Source organism: Narcine bancroftii, chromosome 9 (assembly GCF_036971445.1).
Source record: "Narcine bancroftii isolate sNarBan1 chromosome 9, sNarBan1.hap1, whole genome shotgun sequence".
Classification (NCBI taxonomy): domain Eukaryota; kingdom Metazoa; phylum Chordata; class Chondrichthyes; order Torpediniformes; family Narcinidae; genus Narcine; species Narcine bancroftii.
The window spans coordinates 82639675-82661932 of NC_091477.1; positions in this window are offsets into that span (position 1 = coordinate 82639675).

The window sequence follows — 22258 nt, forward strand, 5'->3', positions numbered from 1 at the left end:
GAGGAGGCCCCAAATTTCCTTCTCTCTCATTGGGAAACAGGAGGCCTGGGCGGTCTGTTTGACCAACAGACAATTGGTAATGCTACCAGATGGGGTCGATGACGATCCTGTGGGAACGGGTGATGACTGTGGTCTGGGCCAGGTTCCTTGCCCTCCTAGAATGAGGCTGACATGACCGGCCACAGTGGCACAGCATTGGGATGGGGACACAGGCTGTTAGGGATTGGACACTGATTGTGGTTATCCATGGGGCTGACTGCAAGCACCAATTCCCAGGGAGCATGAAGGTGACTGGTGTCTTGACTGGCTATTTGGTCACCACCAAATGCCCCAAATTTAGAAAGGTATTTTTGCCCCTCATGGTACTGGCGACTGGGAACACAGTCCATGAAGGCATTACCACAGTGGGAAATTAACCATTAGGCTGAGTAGGCTGAAGTCTAGGAGCCCAGAGGTAAGGGGGCTTGAGCAGCCCAAAATAGTTCAGTACTTTTGCATGTATTATGTTTCCATGTCCATGACTGGAGATGCTGTGATTGCAGTGCAATACACAAATGTGCTGGAGCTGGTCAAGCAGAATCTATATGAAATAAAAGGTAGCCTGGTTTCGGTTTATCATTTCACACACTGCGCGGGTGAAACCAGCGAATGTAGGCCAGAGTTGGCACTGCGTTGTCACGGTGACACATTCAGTGGATTTTGAGAGCTGGCGGCATGAAGATTTGTGATGTGTTCAAGGAGGGGGCTCCAAAATATCGATGTCTAGCTTATCACCTGCAGTTGTTATCAACGGGAGGGGTGAGTGACTGACGGTGGCCGATTCTGGTAAATATGAGGCCAGTAGTGAGTGGCACCTAGGTGGCCAGGCCCTTTCTGGAGACCAAGGGTCTATGGGGGTGGCTTGGCCGCGATAGGGAGCGTGGAAAAGAGGGGATGACCCAGGCTGCGGCAGGGAGCGAGGGGCAGCGAGGATAGCCAGGCCCATGGTGGGGAGTGAGGGGCCCTGGGGGTAGCCTGGGCCTGTGGTGGGGCAAGGTCAGGAGGGGCCTTACTAAAGCTCCGCCATTGCATTACCCTCCTGGAGGGATCAGAGTACATGGAGCGGGGAGTACCTGCTCATATCAGGGCTGAGGGAAAGTTTGGTGATGTTACCCTGCCAGTGACTCACAGAGACATGTATGCTCTCTAGACAGAGAATTACTGGGGGGGAAGCCCATGGGAGTATAGCTTCCCGTGCATTGCCCAATCCAATCTAGACCAGCCTCTCCCCTGGACTTCCCCCACCAGACTAATGATCTTTTCAGCTCTCCCACACCTTCCCCGCCACTTCTAAAGATGTTGTTGTGCTGAGAAGAGTATCAGGTTCGATGGGTTCACAGAGAGACGATTCTGGACAAAAGTGTTAGAATCACACATATCTTTAATTCACACACAGGAGACAAGCAGGGGAGAACTTTAAACAGTACTCGATTACTATTTCACTTAAGCAATGATATAGACATTCATCTCGGACCTAGGTTGGACTCTGACAATAGTGAACCTATACTCGACATGCTCACACACTTGAGTACACACACTACAAACAGGGACTCTTACACACACCCGGTTCCCTGTAGTAATGGGAGTGTGACTCTCTGCAAGTTTTATCCATCATAATGCTACAGTTCAGTTTCATTGCAGTTCACACCTTACCCGTGAAACTTCCATCAATGTCCACAGTAGCGACCTGGCGTGGAGTGATGTCGGGGACTAGGACCACAAGGCAGAGAGAAAGTATGTGTTATGCATCAATGTTTCATACAGTTTTGATTTGGGCATCTAGCCAATAATGACCCCAGGAGATTTAAATTAGCCAACTGCAAGGTATACACTAATGGGGTGGCTGGAGTCCAACCTTGATTGACAGGTGATGTGACTTCCACATAGGTTTCAGTCAGGGAGGACATATGATCACCCGCAGTACACACATTCCAGACCGGCAGGGAAGCCACGTTTCCTCCTCACACAACATGCCACCCCTCGGAAATCCCATTACTTTGCAATCACTACGAAGACAAGCAATAACTATATGTACATATTATAACTATGAAAAAAGAGAAAAAAAGAACAAAAAGTCATGTAAAAAAAGCAATACCAATCAAGCAGATCAATACATACACAGTGCTTCAGTATATTTTCTCTTGTCGTATATCTCAAAAATTTTACTAAACTGGATCTTAGTTTTTGATGTGTCTGTGGTTTTGGAGGTAGTGTTCTGTGTGCCCTTTCTATTTCCATTCCTTTCTGCATTTCTGTCATTCCCAGGACCTTCAGGATCCATTCTTTTATAAATTTCTTCATATCTGTGCCTTCATCTTCCTTTAGGCTCACCTTAAAGAGGTGTTGTTTCACCTACTATAATTTTCCAACATATCAATTTTCTGAGGTAACAACTCTTGCGTCTCTAATTTTTTTATCACTTTCTTCCAATTTTCCTCTTAAGTTGTTTACTTCCATTTCTACAGCCGTTTCTCATTCTTCCACATTTTCTACTCTTTTCCCTATTTCTGTCATGACTAGCTCTAATCTTTGCATTTTATCTTCTGTTCTTTTCATTTTTCTTTTAATTGCACTAAATTCTAATGATAATCATTCTTTTAATGCTCTCATTTGTTCTTCAAAGAAAGCTTTATCTATATTCTGTCCAAATGTTTTACCGTTTACCTCTCTGTGAAGATCTTGGACTTCTTCTTCCTCTTCTTCTGTGTCTCTACCTGTGTTTGTGTCTTCTTCTCTTCTTTGTATCTGTGTCTCTTCTGATTTTCCTGATGAGTTGTTTGTCTCACTTTGTCAGGCCTCTTCCTGTTGGTCCTCTCCTTCTGTGCTGCTCATCTGTTGAGCCTCCTGCTGCTGCTATTCTTTCCTTTCATCCTGTCGACTTTCTTTCTCACCTGGTACTTCACTCCCTCTCCTGCTGCTTTTCTCCTCCTCCAGCTGAGAGCCCTGGTGTCAGGCATCCCTCAGCTGGTCGCACCGTGGTTGCCCGCTCCATGGCTGAGCCCCCCTCCTGTCTGTTTTCTTTCTCCTTGGATTGCGCGGTTGCGCACTTTTGTTTGGCTCAGAGAGCCATTTTTGCAGTCCAGCAGTCGGGGGGGGGGGGGTCGCGACTCCATGGGGCCATCACCAACCTCAGAGAGCGGACGCACTTCTCCCTGTTCCTTCATGCAGGTAAGGCCTTCTCCTTTCTTTTCCGGTGTCTTTTCTTCTTTTTATCCCGTTGTTTTTACTTTTTTCTTCTTAGGTGCCATTTTCTTTCTCTTCTCTACAACTTTATCTTTTATTTCTTATATTTTGTATTTATTGAACTTTGTCTTTTCTTAACTTTTTTTCTTCTTTTCTGGAGAGGGCTGGTTTTACTCTACTGGCCACTACTCCATCATGTGACTCGTCACCTGATTTACCGTTCCTAAAGTCTACAATCAGCTCCTTGATTTTAGTGACATCGAGTGAGAGATTATTGTCAGTACACCCTTCAGCCAAGCTTTCAATCTAACTATATTGTTGTGATTTTATTTGCAAATTAAATCATCTTGCTAATTTGCAGTTTTGCAAAACCAACAGTCCAATGTCTTGCTAAAGGTGAGCTTTCTGACACTGGTTAGATGAAGCAAAAAAATATTCTTCACAAATATATGAATTCCTGTTCTTTGTGCAGATTAATAACAAAATTGAACATATTAAATGCAGAAGAGATACTTTCAAATGTTGATAAAATTATTTAATTAACATCTATGCATTCTGCATTGTTGGTTACAAACCAAAGAATATGGGTTTAAGAAGCTATGATAGCCATTTTGAAGATTTTTTTAATATTACCTTTCTCTCCTATATTTTAATCTGGGTTCTGATCACCCTTTAGGTGATGAGTGTGCTGTGGTGATCTGCTAAGTCCAGAGGCATGAACAAAGTAATCAGAGCTTGTGGGCTTAAAGCTGAGCTTACTTGCCTTACCTATGAGTTTCCTTTGCAGTAGTTAAATATTATGTGATTTGCAATGATGTTAGATTGATCGATCCCTGATGTTTCAGTATGGTTTAGATTAATCCTCTCTTAAAGAGGTAACAGAGTTGGTTGCCTCAATTACAGTGATGGAAGATGACCACAAGTGGATTTTATCTGGTGTTGAACATATCTTCAGTTGTATTCCCTGACATAATTGGGTGTTTTGGCCTTTTAAAAACAAGACCCCCCCCCCCCCCACCTCTGCCAAGGCAGGCCCACAGGCTGATTAGACCTGGGGGTGTGTCTCATATCTGTTTCAATTAGTGGTCATTTTGGAGTCTAGATAGGATTACTCCTTTTCAGCCAGAGCCAATGACTGCTCGCTTCAGCTGAGACAGAGAGGGATTGAATTACCTTTCCAAGGGTTATGCTCTGTGATTTACTTCCCTCAGAAGCTTGGTTATGGAGTTACAGTGATGTCAACTCCTCTCTATCAGATACCTCCTGATGTATATCACCTTCAGTGTTGAAATGGAGTTGGTTACATATTTTGCTTTAGAAAGTGCAAGAGGTTGTAGCATTAATATGTGATCTAGAAATTCAAGAGAGTTGAACAAATGTGCATTGAATGAGGATGTGGTAATGTGCTTTCACTAGAATAACTTTAGCTCACCCAACTGAAGCGTGTGAGTGCATCTCAATCCATTGATTGCACCATCCAGCCAGCATTCATTGCTCTGCTTTGTTCAGTGATATACACTCACTATCAGTTTTTGTTTAATATATTTCTAGGGCCTAAAAATTTCTGACAAAGCAACATTTCTTATTAATCATTTTGCTCTTGAGAATGTGACATAGTATGTCTCCATCTGAGCTTCACTGTTTTATTTACTTAATTTCCACTTATTAAATACTGTTACCACAATCTGACCTCATTCCTTATTGATCTCTTGTTTTCCTTGTTCTATCCAGTTCTCCTTTACTGCTTTCTAGCCCTCTTCTAATTTAATTTCTAATTATATCTATACAGCACTGTTACAGACCAATTTGGCCCTACAAGTCTGTACCATCCAATTTACACCATATTACCTACACCCCGGTGTGTTTTTGAATGGTGGGAGGAAACCGGAGCCCCTGGAGAAATCCCACACAGGCACGGGGAGAACATATAAACTCTTTAAAGGCAGCACAGGATTCAAACCCAGGTTCGATCCCAGCCGCTGGTGCTGTAAAGCTGTTGGGCTAACTGCTAAGCCAACTGTTCTTGCTTGCTCTTTGTTCTCCATCAGATGGAGTTGGGGAAAGTCAGGAAAAGACTGCATGCAATAAACCTCTGGTGTGCAGTATTGTGCATAAATAAATGGCTCCATAAGGTCATAATGGTTGGACAATCTCTGAACCAATTAGCAATGAAAAGATAAGCATGAGAATCTCCTTTGAACCAACAAGGAAAAATGGGCAAAAAAGATTGTGTGGGTTGGATGCGACCATGGATTTTATGTTGTTTTGAACCGACAACATTAACCACTCCTGGATGTCCTTTCAGAGGTTGGGAATATGCAATGCAGCCATGGGAAACCAAACCTCTAAATCAAACTCTGGCCCGCGGCCCAAACTTGGCCCGCGATATAATTATATTTGGCCCGCAAGATCATATTAAATATATATTAGAGTTGGCCCGCTGGCCGCCGCGCCAGTATAGCGCATGCAAACTGAAGGTGAAAATGAAGACGCCGGAGGTGTGGAGGGATCTCAGAGTCCCGAATCCCGGGGATCGGAGCGCCGCACTCAGCCCGCCCAGCTCCCGGACACACAGACGCGGCTGGAGTTGGGGACCATCCTCGCTGGGTCTGCACTTCAGCGGCGACGCCGGACCGAACGTCTCGTTGGCGAAGCCTTCCCCCTCGCTCCGTGCGCGGCAGACCCTGCCTCCCGCTCCTTTTGTTGGAGACGAGCCCGGCACCGTGAGATCGCAGTTTAATCCCTCTCCAACCATGGGAGGGGGGTGGGAGCAACGCGCTCTTCTCAGCCAATTCCTCCACCGCCCTGGACGCCGGCGTTTCAACGGGGGGTTTGGGTGCCTTCGTCAGGCGACCAACCTGTTGGTCCAAGACAAGGGGAGAGCGTACAAACTCCACACAGACAGCACCTGAACTCGGGTGAACGTGGAGCTGCGACCCCACATTCCACATCAGGACTGTGTGTAAGATTGGGAGCAGTGAGACGGAAGCTTATTTTGTTCCTGTGATTTAAGCCTTTCTTGGGGTGGTGGGGGGGTGGGGGGTCCTTCTCTGACCACTTGCCTAACAATTAACCTAATCAGATGTGGAGTTACCACAATACAACAGTTCTCAACCTTTTTCTTTCCACTCGCGTCCCTGTGCCATTGGTGCTCTGTGATTAGTAAGGGATTGCTTAAGGTGGTCTGTGGGTGGGAAGAAAAAGTTTGAAGACCACTGCTTTAATCATCCCTCATTGACTCGTCATGTGCACGGTTTCAGACGCTAAAGGAAATGGGCCAATGACAATGACAATGAAAGAGTTTATCCAAAACTATTATTAAACATTTATTTTAATAAGAAAAAGTTTAACATTACATGTGTTGAAAGAAGAGAAAACATGCAGATGTGGTTGAAAATTTTCAATAAATATTTAGTTCGGCCCTCGACTTAGTCCAAGTTTTTAATTTTGGCCCTCCGTGAATTTGAGTTTGACACACCTGCTCTAAATTATTGAACTTAGTGTTCAACACCTTAGCTGAAGAGGTGGAAAAGAAAAGAATGGTCTCCCAGTTAGAAAGTCAGGAGAAGAAGCTGCAATGAGAGGAGGTGGTCAATAAGACAAAACCAGGAATAATGCACTCACCCCATCCTGGGCAAAACCTGAAAGCCTGCAGAAGCTGTGATTGTAGTAAAAGCACACTGAAATGCTGGAGGAACTCAGCCAGTCTTTCAGCACCCATAAAAGACAAAGATATATTGGTGACATTTTGGGCCTGGCCCCTTCTTCAAGGAATAACCAGCAAGATCCAAAAGCAGAAAATCTCAGAATTCAGACAATGCTGGCTCAGGGAGGAATCCAGACCAACAAACGGTATTAATTGGATATGGTAAGGGGAGACAGGGAAGGGACATTCAGAGCTGGGGGAAGGCAATGGGGGAAGTAGTGAGGGAGGGTTGGGGGTTTTAACAGAAATCAGAGAAGTCGATATTAATGCCATGATAGGCTTTATCAATAACCACAGATTCATAGGCTGCAGGAACAATAGGCTTTAATGTACACAAGACTTTGGCTGGCCCGGATCCAGGTACTGGACTGCCAGAAAGGGGGCGATAACACAACCTTTGTGGCCAGGGCAAAAGGGGAGGAGACTTAAGGGATGAGTCATTAGTGGGTGGGCCAGCCTCATATATACAGTAACTGGTAAGATCTATACAATGGAGGAAAACATATCAGTACATGCCATCCAGTTGGAGGGTGCCCAGTCAAAAGGTGATCCTCCAATTTGCAGGTCGTCTCAGTCTGGCAGTGGATGGATAGATATGTCAGCAAGGGAATGGGATGGGGAATTGAAATGGGTGTGATACCCTCTCAATAATACCAAAAGCTGGAGTTGCAGGACAACAGGTTTTTAATACCATAAGACTTGGATCATGCTCCTGTTCTGGCCCAATCCCAGGACTCATACTGAGGGAGGGACTTTCCAGGGGGTGAAATCACTGAGGGAAGGTGGGCCATATACAGTGCCAGTAACCAAGTAACAGTATACAGTGGTGTATCACTACTATTGCAGTGAACAGAGCTACAGTGCTCAAAAAGTGATCACCCAGTCTATGCACAGCATCTCCAATGAGGAGGAGACAACAATGGGTCACATCAGTGGGAGCGGGGTATGAAGGTGTAAAAGCAAAAATATGAAAGATTTTAACATAATCCCAGTCTTCAACCATCATTAGCTTTTTATGGTATTATTCATCAGAAACTGGTTAATGGAGTAACAAAATACCAAGAAATATTTTTGAGATCTGTTCCCAAACACACCTATTATAAAAAGTTTCACTAAGATTCACTGGGGTTTTGCAGAAATTATCAGAATCAGAATTTATTGTCATGAACATGTGTCCTGAAATTTGTTGTTTGTGGGAGCTGTATTTTGCATCACAGGTGCAAAAATAGCTATAAATTACATTTCCATAAATACACTACAGTATTTTTAAAAATAAATAAATGTGAGGAAAAAAAGGAAAAAAGTGAGGTAGTGTTTAATTGTTCATTCAGAAATCTAATGGTGGAGGGGAAGAAGCTGTTTCTGTACTGTTGGGTGTTTGTCTTCAGGCTCCTGACCTCCTTCCTGATGGTAGCAGTGAGAAGAGGGCATGGCCTGGGTGGTGAGGATCCTTGACGATAGAGGCTGCTTTCTTGAGACACCACCTCTATAAGGACATACTCTCACTTTAAAGTATGAAACAATGATTCTCTGATCCCTGCCTGACATTTCAAGAGAAGATTTCTCAGAGAAAAATACTTTAAAGAAATCTTTTAACATTGGATTTCTAAATAATAACAGAAAATTCACTCAGAATTGTGACACATGAAGCACAATGTGATTTGGAACAGTGTACAGATTACACACAGTGTGGAGGTTGGTGATTAAGAAGGTAATTTAATTTTTAAAAATATATATATATGTGTGTGTGTGTATATAGAGATATATATCGCTATATATCTATAGATATAGATATATATATATCTATATCTATATCTCATTGTTTAACTGTTTCATTTTCTGTACTTTGTAGTTTCATTCGCAATGATAGGCATGTGTTAAGAACATTGAAAACCAGAAGCCTGCCAATTTCCCAGCCCATCAGGAAGTCAATTAGTCCATATTAACTGAAAACACTGTCAGCTGAGTAGATATGAGTCTTGGGGGTAAAATCCTGTGGCTTTTGGTAAAGGCTTGTGGGGTTTAGAACTGAATGGCAAGTGGATTTGGTAAGTGTGAGGATAATTTCATTTTATTTATTCAATTGCATAGACAAGGAGCTGATCATGAATTTTTATCATTTTTTTTCAGTATTTAAAGTAAGCATTTTGAGAGCTGTTGGCTTTTAATTATTTATGAATTTAAATATGCAACTTCTCAAAGTTGTAGGGCCTTTAATGAAAGTTGAATCTTATTTGAATAAAGGATAAGTTTCAAGTTTTAATTTTTCAAATGTGGAACACTCTGTGGTTGTTGTGCAACTTGCTGTGGAACCTAACAAACCATTTTTGATTTGCTACATGCTGGAATAATTTGTTCCTAGTGGCAAATTAAAGAAAATGTATTTAAAAAGTTGTGATTCAAACTTGATACTTGTACCAGCACTAAATTAATGCTGTGATTATCAACTTAAAAAGTGCCAGGCAATGATGTATGGTCACATCTGTACTGTAGGACTGGATGTCATAAAATGAGGGTAATTGAATTTTAAAAGCTAGTATTATATACAGAAGCCAGCACCACACCTGAATAACATTAATTTCCCTGTTGAAATTCTAATGGCCTGTATCAGCATATGTGGAGGCATTGCTTTGGAAAATCTGCCCAGTAGTTTCTCCTCAATTGAGAAGAGGTTAAAAAAAAAGGTTTGCAAGGAGTTGAGACATGAGCTGATAATTGCAGGTGCCATCCTTAAATTGCATCAGTAGAATGCAGAATAGGAATGATAAATGAACAACAAAAGCTTTCACATTTCTCATTCTGAATTGCAGGATTTTGTAAAAGATGTGTGTGATGCAGAGATAATGATGATGTTTCTCACGGCACAAGAATTTAATCACCTGCAATCAATTAAACCATTTGTATATGTGTCCATGTGGCAGAGATTGATGGAAGTTGATTCTTTTGGATTTTAATTGGCAATATGCAGGCACTCCTGCTGAAGGCAGGGCTTCATTTTCAACTCCATGACAATTTAGTCTTTTAGCAAAGTTAATTGTAGAGCAGATTGTTGGCCTGTCCTGATAATTGGTGCTCTTAGATTTCCAGAATTAAGAAAGTATTTTGCTTTTGTCATCTACTCCAATATTATGCACAAGTTGTACTACTTGCTCTGTTTGTTCGAGTGATGTCAGGAGAAGAGGTACCCCAACATGCCAATCAGTGCAAAGTAAAATGAGACGAGTGTAAGTGGTTTGTGTAGACTTGGTTTGCCAAAGAGTCTTTCTCTGCTAGATCCCCCTAATTCTGAGTATACATTCTTCATTATGACTTAAGAAAATTTTCTGGTTTTTTTTGGGGTTTTTTTTTTGTAATTGTAAGATGGTTTGTGAGAAGTATTAATATTCAAAATTTTGGTATCCTAGCAGAATTTCCCATTCCCAAAATGGTAAGATCACATTAGAATCTTTTTGCTATGTGCAAAGTTATTTTTCTTGCAAATAAAACATCTGTATTATATTATTACTTCAAAGTACATAATTACACTTGGACTGTTCTTCATAAATGAGTTTGCCATTAATTGTCATTGGTTTGGAGAATGTAGCAGAAAAATCTACAAATTTTAAAAAAATATAAAGTGCTTCAAAGTCAACTACAAGACTACGAAAATATCTTTTTAAAGTATTCCATGCTCGACCATGACAATTCAGGGTTCCTTTATCGTCATGTGCAAAATCAAAAGAATCTCTTCAGGGACATTGAGTGTCCTTAGATCCTGCCACATACTCCAATACCAGTACCTCTTGTGTTCCTATAATCTCGAATTGCCCAGCCTCTCATCCTTTCCAGTGGTGAACCCGAGCTCCAGGCACCAAGTTCATCCCTGACCCAAAACTGCAGATACAATGGGAACTTATCAATGCTAAGAGCCTTGGAGCCCTACTCACCATCAGCACCCTCTGGAATCCCAATCCTGATACCCGGTTTCCTTGAGTTGTGCTCCAGCAGCCTGACTCAAGGTCTTCAGTCATTACATTCCACACTGGTCCCCTGCTATTGTCTTCTCCCAGGGATCTCCTTGGCAAGGGCAAATTCTCTCACTCTGGTGCTATGTGCTAGTCCACTGCTCCCCCAGAACACATTTGGACTGCTAGGCAATTTGGGCATGGACTTCTGTGGGTCCCTATTGTAATTATAATGTGTGATAGTACAGATTCTATCACCAATATGTATATGTACAGATTGTAGTGTAGGATGACTGTGATTGGCTGAGAGTGTAGCCACACCTACTGGGAGGTCTTAAAGGATTGCTCCGAGCCAGACCAGGTCATTCTGAACTGGTCAACCTACTTGTGATATGCTCCAGTCATTTAGTTAATAAAAGCCTTGGTTTGGATCAACAAGTCTTTGGTTCTTTCAACGCGCTCTACACAATGCCACTGTTCTCATTCTACAGCCGTTTCAATGTGTACGGGAGCATGACAACTGGGCAGTAGGTACCTATGGAAAAGTACTGAAAGATGCATCTCTGTCCTCCCAGGTCTGCACTAGTGGAAGCACAGCCTTACTGCTGCGGCACTGCCTTCTGCAATTATTTCACCCACAATGAAATGAGAAATTCATTCCTAATTTTGAAACATTAAAGCCATAATTCAACATTTTCTATAATCTATATGTCCAACATCTTCTCGAGAATCAACTAGAAATTATTGCATTTGATTCCTGACTCTTCCAAGGTATGTAAGTGAATCATGGGAGGAGTCGTGCTCAATTGGAATTGCCAATAATAATTATTTTTTCCCCATGAGGAAAATTAACTTAACATGGAATGTATAACAAACAATATACCTGGTGGTAGCAATTTTTAACTAATTTGTAGTTCCCATTGTTTTGATTTTAATTATTCACTCCTGCTACTTGATTGGATCACAAGTTTCTACTTCTCCAATGATTAATTCATTCTTTGATCCTTGGTGCTCCAGTAATTTATTTGCATGCAGTTGCATTGCAATTCTTTTTAAAATATTTTTGAGTTTAATATAAATCCTACACACAAAACTCATCTAATAATAACAAATAACAGGTCATATCATATCACATAGTAAACAAATCAAAAACCTATCCATAATTGTTCATTTGATTTGTTTCTTTAAAGCATTAAATTTTATAAATGTGATATTTAGTTTATCCCTTTCTCATAATGTATCTCAGTGTAATTCTGGATAGAAAATAGATAAGACAAAGTTAACAATCCATTTATATAAACAAAGAGTAAATTAATGATAAATCATAATTAAACCCATGTTTAACTAATTAAACTTAAAAAAAATAAAAATTAAAAAAAAAAAACAAATCCTCTGACTAATCAAACCTCTCCCTCTAACCAAGGTTAACTTGTAAAATTGTACAGATATGGATTGAATAGCAACCTTCAGACACCAGGCAGTGAATCTCCGGAACATCCAGACAAATCTTCCAGTTATGATAGAATTCTATACGTGGGCCCCACATCTTGTCAAATTGAAACTTTATATCTTTACTGTGCAATTCGGACCAGGCTTTGTGTTCACTGTTGCTAGCGAGCTGTGATGCACGTATTTTTAATTGTGGGTTCTATTTTGAAACTGTTTTTGAAGTGCCAGATGTATTTTATACTAATTTACCTTTAGAAGACAATTGCTTAAGATTTTGAGGTTTAATTTTTCAACAGCCCAATGCTTCAAATTACTTTGAGTTGTAAAATTTTATGAGGGTATCTTAAGAATTTGCATTCATTGCAGTCATTAAAATTGTCTTCTGAAGGTTACAAAAACTCCAGGTTTGTCATCATTTGGGAGAAAGTATACACACTACCATGACGTTTTACTGTGCTAATAGTTATTGGAAACTTGTATGTTACCACTTGGCAATTGGGTCACTAGAAAAAGGCTGCACACTCTATAAAAAGAGCTTGTGTGTAGGCTGGACGTGCATCATGTAGTTTAAACTTTCCCTCTAACTGCAATTTTCTCCGCAATTAACGGTATGAAGGAAATACTCTTAAGAGTGGCTCTTTCTGAACATAACTTGTGGTGTAAGCTAAATGGGTTCAGAATTCAATCTGAAACTTTAACCTTAAAGAATCAAACAAATTAAATCTCAAGGGTTGAGTTTTGTTGTATTCAAGTTAAATGTTTGGATTAGCCTGGAAAATACATATATCTTTGGCTTGGCTTCGCGGATGAAGATTTATGGAGGGGTAAAATGTCCATGTCAGCTGCAGGCTTGTTTGTGGCTGACAAGTCCGATGCAGGACATGCAGACACGGTTGCAGGGGAAAATTGGTTGGTTGGGGTTGGGTGTTGGGTTTTTCCTCCTTTGTCTTTTGTCAGTGAGGTGGACTCTGCGATCTTCTTCAAAGGAGGTTGCTGCCCGCCGAACTGTGAGGCGCCAAGATGCACGGTTTGAGGCGATATCAGCCCACTGGCAGTGGTCAATGTGGCAGGCACCAAGAGATTTCTTTAGGCAGTCCTTGTACCTCTTCTTTGGTGCATCTCTGTCACGGTGGCCAGTGGAGAGCTCGCCGTATAACACTATCTTGGGAAGGCGATGGTCCTCCATTCTGGAGACGTTACCTACCCAGCACAGTCGGATCTTCAGCAGCGTGGATTCGATGCTGTCAGCCTCTGCCATCTCGAGTACTTCGATGTTAGGGATGAAGTCGCTCCAATGAATGTTGAGGATGGAGCGGAGACAACGCTGGTGGAAGCGTTCTAGGAGCCGTAGGTAATGCCGGTAGAGGACCCATGATTCGGAGTCGAACAGGAGTGTGGGTATGACAACGGCTCTGTATATGCTAATCTTTGTGAGGTTTTTCAGTTGGTTGTTTTTCCAGACTCTTTTGTGTAGTCTTCCAAAGGCGCTATTTGCCTTGGCGAGTCTGTTGTCTATCTCGTTGTCGATCCTTGCATCCGATGAAATGGTGCAGCCGAGATAGGTAAACTGGTTGACCGTTTTGAGTTTTGTGTGCCCGATGGAGATGTGGGGGGGCTGGTAGTCATGGTGGGGAGCTGGCTGATGGAGGACCTCAGTTTTCTTCAGGCTGACTTCCAGGCTAAACATTTTGGCAGTTTCCGCAAAACAGGACGTCAAGCGCTGAAGAGCTGGCTCCGAATGGGCAACTAAAGCGGCATCGTCTGCAAAGAGTAGTTCACAGTAACTGCCATGTGTTTCAACAGCCACTGACCATTCCATCATATCAACTTAAATGGATAATTACAAACTAAAGTTTTAAGTTGTTGGGTATTTAAACATTGGAATAATATCTAAATGCCCAAATAGCAAATGAGATGAACAACTATTCTAAGCCATATTAGTTTGATCTTCCACCCCTGACAGCATTGAACTGTTCTTTTCCTAAGGTTTGATGCAAAAGTTCCTGTGAGATTAAGAAAGACTTGATGCTGGACACTAATTGAATCTAGCCCTGCAAATTGCCATCTAAATGGAGACATAATTTAAATCTAATGGACCAGATGATGAAGAGCATAGAAAACTTTGTTATGGAGCAAACTAATTCTTGAGTCAGAAAGGAATCTTACTCTCCCACCTTGTTAGATCACCTGAACCAGAACAACACATATGTCAGGATATTGTTAATTGAATTCAGCTCAGGTTTGAACATTATTATACCAGTAAAACTTGTTGAAACTCATGGATCTGAGACTCTGTTCATCCCTCTATCCCTTAGCGTGTGCGCCTCATGCATATTCCCCTGCTCCTTTCCTGATCACTTGTGTCTGGTAGGCAAGTTTGGCTCCAACGCAAGGTAGAAATTTTCTAACTGCTAATGGCTGAATAATAGGAAATGATGGTGGTCAAGAACCTTGATGGTGAGATTGCTAAACTTGCTCTCAGCATCAAGACCAAGGAGCTTATTGAGGAATTTTGTAAAGGTGAGGGGGGGGGGTTGTATAGGGACCGCACACCTGTCCAGCAGTGGAGAGGGTTAGTATCTCCAATTTCCTGGGAGTCCACATATTGGAGGATGGAGGACTTCTCCTGGACAGCACACTTTTAGGCAACCAAGAACAATGCACCCCAATGCCCCTACCTTTTAAGAAGTCAGAGGAGATTTGGCATGTCATCGCATACTCTATGAAACTTCAACAGTTGCACCACAGAAGGTATACTGACTGGCTGTATCAAGGCCCAGGTAGGCAAGTGCTTAGAAATGCATAAGGCCTACATCACAAAAGAGCCGCATCTCCTTGATCACACCTTCTTTGTACTGCTACCTGAGAGAAGGTACAGAAGCCTGAAGTCCAAGAACAGTTTTTTTGTTCTCCCAATTGTTATCGGCTTTTTTTTTAAAACCTCTTCCCCTGCTCTTGCACTACAAAAAGACCATCTGCAATATTGAGCTGGCACTTGCACTAGTTGAGTATTTTTTATCTATCTTTTGTATTTTTCTCATTTCATGTCGGGGTAATTTAAACTTTTTTTAAAAATGAAGCACGCTCGAGTTTCGAAAGCACCAAAGTAATTGGTGCCAAGTTGATGCAACCCTGAAGAAGGCCTGCCAGTGGCTCTACTTTGAGAGGTGCTGGAGGAGATTTGTTATGATACCGAAGACTCTCAGACTTCTACAGATGTGTAGCATAGATAAAAGCTCACACTCAACTGGAGGGAGAACTAATGCTTTGGGTAGCTTACAACACAAGTAGGGCTCATGAACTAATTTCAGAGGGGTTCAAGTGGGAAACCAGGGTTATATAAGGGCTCCCGGGGGAGGAAATGGTAGGTGGGGCCAGTCGTCGGTACAGGACACTTTTAGTGAATCCCAGTTTACTACATTCACCCCTTCAGAATTCACGTTCTGTGGATGAAGAAAATGAAGATTAGAAGCCGGTCATTGATGCAGGAGAAATATTTACAATACTATTAACAGATTCAGGTGGTCCAGGGATCTGGAGATCCAGGTAGAGTGCCTTAGCACTGGGGGGTCCTTGGTCTCCTTGAGTCTCCTGGTCTACCTGTGAAGGAAGGCTGGGGCTCTGGTCTGATGATGATGGGGAGGTGGGGGGGGGGGGGGGGTTCACTCTCCTTCCAAACCGGGTCCCCTGAGGGCCTGTGCGGGGTGGGGGAAAAAGAGCTCAGTAGCTTATGGGGCACTTGAGGCAATGGATCCTCAGTTCCGGTGGGTGCCAGATCCCTGATGGAGACTGTGTCCTGATTGAGAGTAGCGGCCAGGACTACGTCCGAAACTTCACTTTCCACTTGGAAAGGTACATTTTCGTCTACTGTGTGTGTGTGGGGGCTTTCACGATGTAACTTTGGAGGTGATGAAAAGCCATCTGGGCTTTGGCCAAAAGGGGGAATGTGGTGGCCTTTAAAAGGGATTGAACCTTGTTGGTATTGAGGGACCCACTGGGCATAATATGAGGAAATCCCCAGGTATCTCCTCAAAGCCTTTGTGGTTTCGGGGAGGGGAATCTCTAACAGGGGACGTATCCTATCAGGGTCGGGGCCAATTATGCTATTCTCCACAACTTAGACAATGATAGCCAGTCATGTAGTCCTAATACACATTTGTCAGAATTGCAGGTGAGATTCAGGGCTCTTGCTGTGTGGAGAAAATTCTGGAGATTTGCATAATGGTCATCCACGGTGTGACCACAGATGGTGATATTGTTGAGGTAGGGGAAGGTAGTCTTCAACCCATACTTGTCCACCATCTTGTCCATCTGCTGCTGGAAAATACACTCCATTGGTAATACCGAAAGGGACCCTCTGGAACTGATAATTGACTGTTAGTCTCCAATGCTTTAGGGGCGGTCCTCAGAATGGATTGGCACTGGTGATAGGCAGCTTTCAGATCGGTGGTCGAATAGACCAGATACTGCGCGATATCATTCACCATATCCGAAATGCGAGGGAAGGGGTATGCGTCCAGGAGTGTGTATCTGTTAATTGTTTGGCTATAGTTAATCGCTAACCTGGACTTGTTTTCCCCCTTTACTATCATCACTTGACCTCTCCACGGGCTGGTGCTGGGTTCGATGATCCCCTCGTCCAGCAGGTGCTGGGTCTCCGTCTTTATAAACTCCCTGTCTGCCACGTTGTACCTTCTGCTCTTGATGGCAATGGGCTTACAGTCAGCAGACAGGTTTGGGAATGGAGGGGGGTAGGGGGTGCAATGTTCAGCGTGGAGAAGCTGCAAGTGGGTTCTTGTTTTGAGGGCCCTCTGTTCTGAACCGTTACCGGGGGAAGGGGACCAGAAAACTCCAAAATCAAGCTTTTGAGGTGACACAGGAAGTCCAGACCCAACAATACTGGAGCACACAATTCATCTAAAATGTACATGCGAAATTTACAAAATTCCCCCCTTCAAATGACAGGTGAACTATACAATGTTTCTGTACACATGCCGAATGGGCCTGGGACGTTAGGAAGATTCGGTAATTAGACGGGTACATTTTTAAGCTATATATTTACACAGTCCTTGAATCTATGAAACTTTCTTGGACCCCATGCCAATCAGGCACTTGGTCGAATGTCTGTTTACTTTCACCATCACCAGTGAGTTGCTGAGCTGGTGAGGTCTATTCTGGTCGAGGACCAGCGATGCCAAGTCATTGGAGGTGCCGTGCTCTTCCTTCGAGTGGCCCCTGCCTTCCCAGGTTGACCTGTGCAGGTAAGATGGCGCTGACTTCGTGCCACAGCAAGATGGCCACATTCCTTCCTCCTGATGATTATGGCGCTGAATTCAAAATCAGGCCACTGCAAGATGGCCACCGAGTATTTTTGTGCCATTTCCAAGGGTGGAAGTTTGTGCAGCAGGTGATCTCGGGCGTTACCAGTGCAGATGATGTGACTGGAATCTGATCTGGGAGCGGTACAGGCCATGGACTTCCCCGGACCATCCTTCACGCGGCAGACCCTCACCCAGTGTCCCTTTTTCCCACAGCTGGAGCACGCAGAGTCTTTGGCCATGCAGCGGGCATGATGGTGCTGTCCCTTGCCACAGTAAAAGCACTCCTGGGCTTGGGAAGCGGCAGACGCTAGGGTGGGGGCCACCGTAGTGGGAGCATCCAGTCCTTGGAGGTGCTCACCTGAGAGCACAAGTTCGCTGGTCTCTAGATTGTCATTCTCGAGGCTGGCCTGTTCCAGTGATTTGACGAGCTTGACGTGGTAGCAAGTTCCTTCCTTCCTGACTCGAGCAGTCGCTGCCTCGTACCTTGAGCAGACCCCTGTGACCAGGGGTCCCGGATCTGTTCATCTTCCCAGACGTGGCTCATAGCGGCCTCATACCTACATTTCTTAGCCAGCATCCGCAGATCCAGCAGGTAGTCATCAGTCTACTCTCTAGGCCTTTGGCGTCGTAGGGCAAGCCAGTGCCTCACTAAGACCTCATTCAGAACCTTCATGTAGCAGGCCTTCAGCGCCTCGACAGCGGCCTTGTACATTGAGCAGTCTCTGACGACTGAGTACCCCTTCGTCCCCACCCTTGAGATGAGTGTTGACCTTCAGAGCTCGTCTGTGTGGAAGACATCCTGGTCGCATTTAGGTAGGCCTGGAAGCAGTCTAGCCAATATGCAAACTCCTCAGTCGCATCAACAGCATACTGGGCTTCAGTAACACCTCCATCTTTGTTTGTAAGGTAATAAAAATTGTAGTGTAGCTAAAAGCTCTCACCCGATTGGATGGAGAACTAACATGAGCTTACAACCCAGGTAGGGTTCATGAACAGGCTTCAGAGGGGTTTAGGTGGGAAACCACTATGCTACCTTTGGGAAGGAGGTTCAGGAGCCGAAAGATGAGCACTCAGTGGCATGTGGACAGCTTCTTCCCCGCTGCTGTCAGATTCCTGAATGATCAATGAACCAAAGGCAGTTTTACTTTTTGTGCACTTTTTAAAAATATATATTTGTGTTGTAAGATGGTTCACAATATAAATGTTTGCACTGTGACGCTGCTGTAAAACACCGAATTTTGTGACTTGTTCATGACAATAAATTTTGATTCTGAGTTACTTCATTGGCATGGCAAGCAAATTTTGGCCAAGAATGAACTGGAATTCAATCTGATTTTGTTCTTGGGATTTTAATTTTCCTTTGTTTCTTTTTCTATCTCCTTGCGTGACTTTAATTATATAATTGTATGTCTAACTCTCATGTGCTTAAAGCTACAATAAATAATGCTTTTATTGTATCTATGACAAAGTTCATTGAGATGTCTTTAGTACTCAAATTCTTCTTGTAATAAATCTGTTGTATAATTTTGGCCTGTATGCTAGCTTTGTGTAGAAGTTTACCCATATCACTCTTGCACTAACATAATTCAGTTTCTCCCCATTTAAAATGTTTTCTAAGTAGATGGATTCCATCTGCCATATCAACACCCATTCACATTACCTCTATCATCTGAAACCTTTCTGTATCTATATGACCAATACTGCCATCTAGCTTTCTACAATCTGATTTGTCACCTGGAATTCTCTAGTTTTTGCTGTTCGTTGAGTGATGGAAATTCCAATTTTGTATTGCCATTTTATACAGAAAATAAAAAAAAGTTTCCTATTTAAATTTGTTTGTCTCTTGCACAACTTGCTGGTACCTATATTTTGTATTTCCAGTGTGCATGAGGCAGAAATTATGGATAACGAGAGCCAATAAACAATTACTGTCTGGGAGAAGCTGTGCCAAAATATGGTATAGATTGTAATGAGTCTCCACTTTCTTTCTGCCCTGCCTCACTTTGTTCCTATGCTTGGGTTACTGGAGTGACACACCATAATGCAAACAGCAACAAAATTATCTCTAAGTCAGAATTTGCTCCTCTTCTTCTAACAGGCAGCCATTAGCGGGAGCAAATCATCAAACTCCCAAAGCAGATGCTATTGAGTATGGTCAGCAACTTGAGTTTGCCATTGTGCTTCAGTGAATTTTAAAGTGAATGGCCCACTTCTGCACTTGTTTCCAGGATTAATAAAAAAACCACATTAAGGACTCGTGCATGAAGGATTCCAGAGAAATGACAGCCATGCAACGACGTACTCTGGAATGAAGTGTTCCTAAAGCAGATGCATATTATTTTTATCGTAACTTGTACAAAACAATTTCAAATTTGAACTTCCGTGCAACCTTTTCTATAAGGCATGTTGCTCTCCGCTGCTCCACAACTTGTGATGCATGATGGGTAAATGGAGCATAATGTCATTATGTGAGATGAGCATGTTTTGTCACTGGTAATTCATTCTAACTACCAGGTGTCCTTAAGTTACCTTTTTGAAAAATAAAGATCAACTGTGAAATGCATTATATTTGGTGACAGGGAGGCTGTTCATTTTGATGCAGATTAAACCAACAAAGGTTCTATGTGGAGAATAATTGTCATTCCACTCTATTGCCCATCCCTGCTTTAAAGTTGCTGAGGGTTACCTGCCCTATCACACCGTCCATCAATGAAAATGTGCTTGGGAAGGCAGAAATGGTTCCAAGAACAGGAGCTACTGATCCTTTTGACCTTGAAGTTAGTTTAATGCAGAAATTCAGATAAATGGCACCTTAATGTAGCAGAAACTGACTTTTGTCAGGAATGTACATGCTCCTGTGATATGCTGCAGAGAGAAAGCACAGGACAAGTGAGGCTAAACACAATCTGCTAGAGGAACTCGATGAGTTGAGCAGCATCAGCAGAATAAGAGGAGAGGAGAGGACTGGAGGGGTATGAACCGGGTGCTGGTCAATGGGACTAGGAGAGTGGGAATTTGTTACAGCATGGACTATAAAAGAGAAGCTAGTATAAAGAGGTCAATGTCCTTTGTGGATAAGCGTATTAACTTAGTTTCTTAGCATATGTGAAGAACTAATTATTGGATATTAAAAGATGAGGTCTTTAATGATTGGTGTAACATTATTCAGTATGCTATGGATCAGGATAACAGAGAATGTATTTGTAGCTGTTCAGGTGGACTTCTATCACTGACTCCTGAATGTCACTGCAGTAGTAGCAGTGAATGAAAGTAGCCCAATCTGCAGATTAAAGAACAATCCAACCATGACTGTAGTTGAAGTCGGTCATTTCGTGTGAGCACCCTGCGGATCTGGAATCCACCCTAAAGACTTCATAGCACGCACTTTTTTTTTTGTTGCTTAAATCATCATGAAATAAGCACGCTACTGCAGCACAAACACTTAACTTCACAGCTGACAGACTAGCAGCATTTTACAACAGCGACCAATGAGCAAAATTTCCACCCCTCCCAACAGCTTTCATGCATTTCGTTCTGCAGATCATCTCAACATTAGGCCCTTATTTTAACTCTTCAGATAATGAAAACCCATTTACCTTCAATTACTTTAACAAAGATCTCTCCAGAAGTGGGGTTGATTTGTTAATGATCATACAGCTCAGGTCTATTTTCAGCTCTTCAGGTGACCAGGTGAAATTTGAACATTCAGCCTCAGGCCAGTGAGGAACAAAGTTTATTTGAAAATTACCCGACAGCAAACCTCTAACAACCACCTCAAGAAATTTGATAACATTGTCATTACCAAATCTCCCTCCAGTTTGTTAGGTTTGCTCTTTCTAGTTGTTCAAGTACAATAGCTACAAATGAAGGTCTGGGATTCCCAGAGGATTCACAAAGCTTTCCCACCATTGGGCAACACAGTTGCTGAAGCAGTTAGCGCCACACCCTTACAGCTCCCACCACTGGGGCAACACGGTTGGTATAGCAGTTAGTGCAACACCTTTACAGTGCCAACGATCAGGACCGGGATTAGAATCCGATGATGTCCAAGGAGTTTGTATGTTTTTCTCTTGTCTATGCGGTTTTCTCCAGGGGTTCCAGTTTCCTCCCACCCTTCAAAATGTATTGGGTGTGGAGGTTAATTGGACTCGTGGGCCAAAATGGCCTGTTACCATGCTGCATGTCTGAATCTAAAATCTATGAGACATGTTAATAGCATACTCCTCCATGCCAAATGGAGACCTAACAGGAGACTGCAGATGCTGGAGTCTGAAGCCAAACATAATTTGCTGAGGGAACTTGGCAGGTCATGCTTTCTCAGTTCTGATAAAGAGCTTCAACTTGAAATGACAACCATTCTTTTTCTCTCACTCGTACAGTTTGACTCACCGAGTTCCTCCAGCGTATTGTGCTAATTACTGAAAGGGGGCAGCTACAACACCACAAGCAACTTTCAGGACAAAGTAGCTCAGTTGATTTGAAGTAGTGAGTGGCCTGCCATGAATCACGTTTAGAGAGGCTCATGGCACCTACCACCAACAACATGCAGTGCTTTAATTACCTAGACTACTCCAACAGCAACTTCAAAACTCATGACCTCAAGGACAATGTCAGGA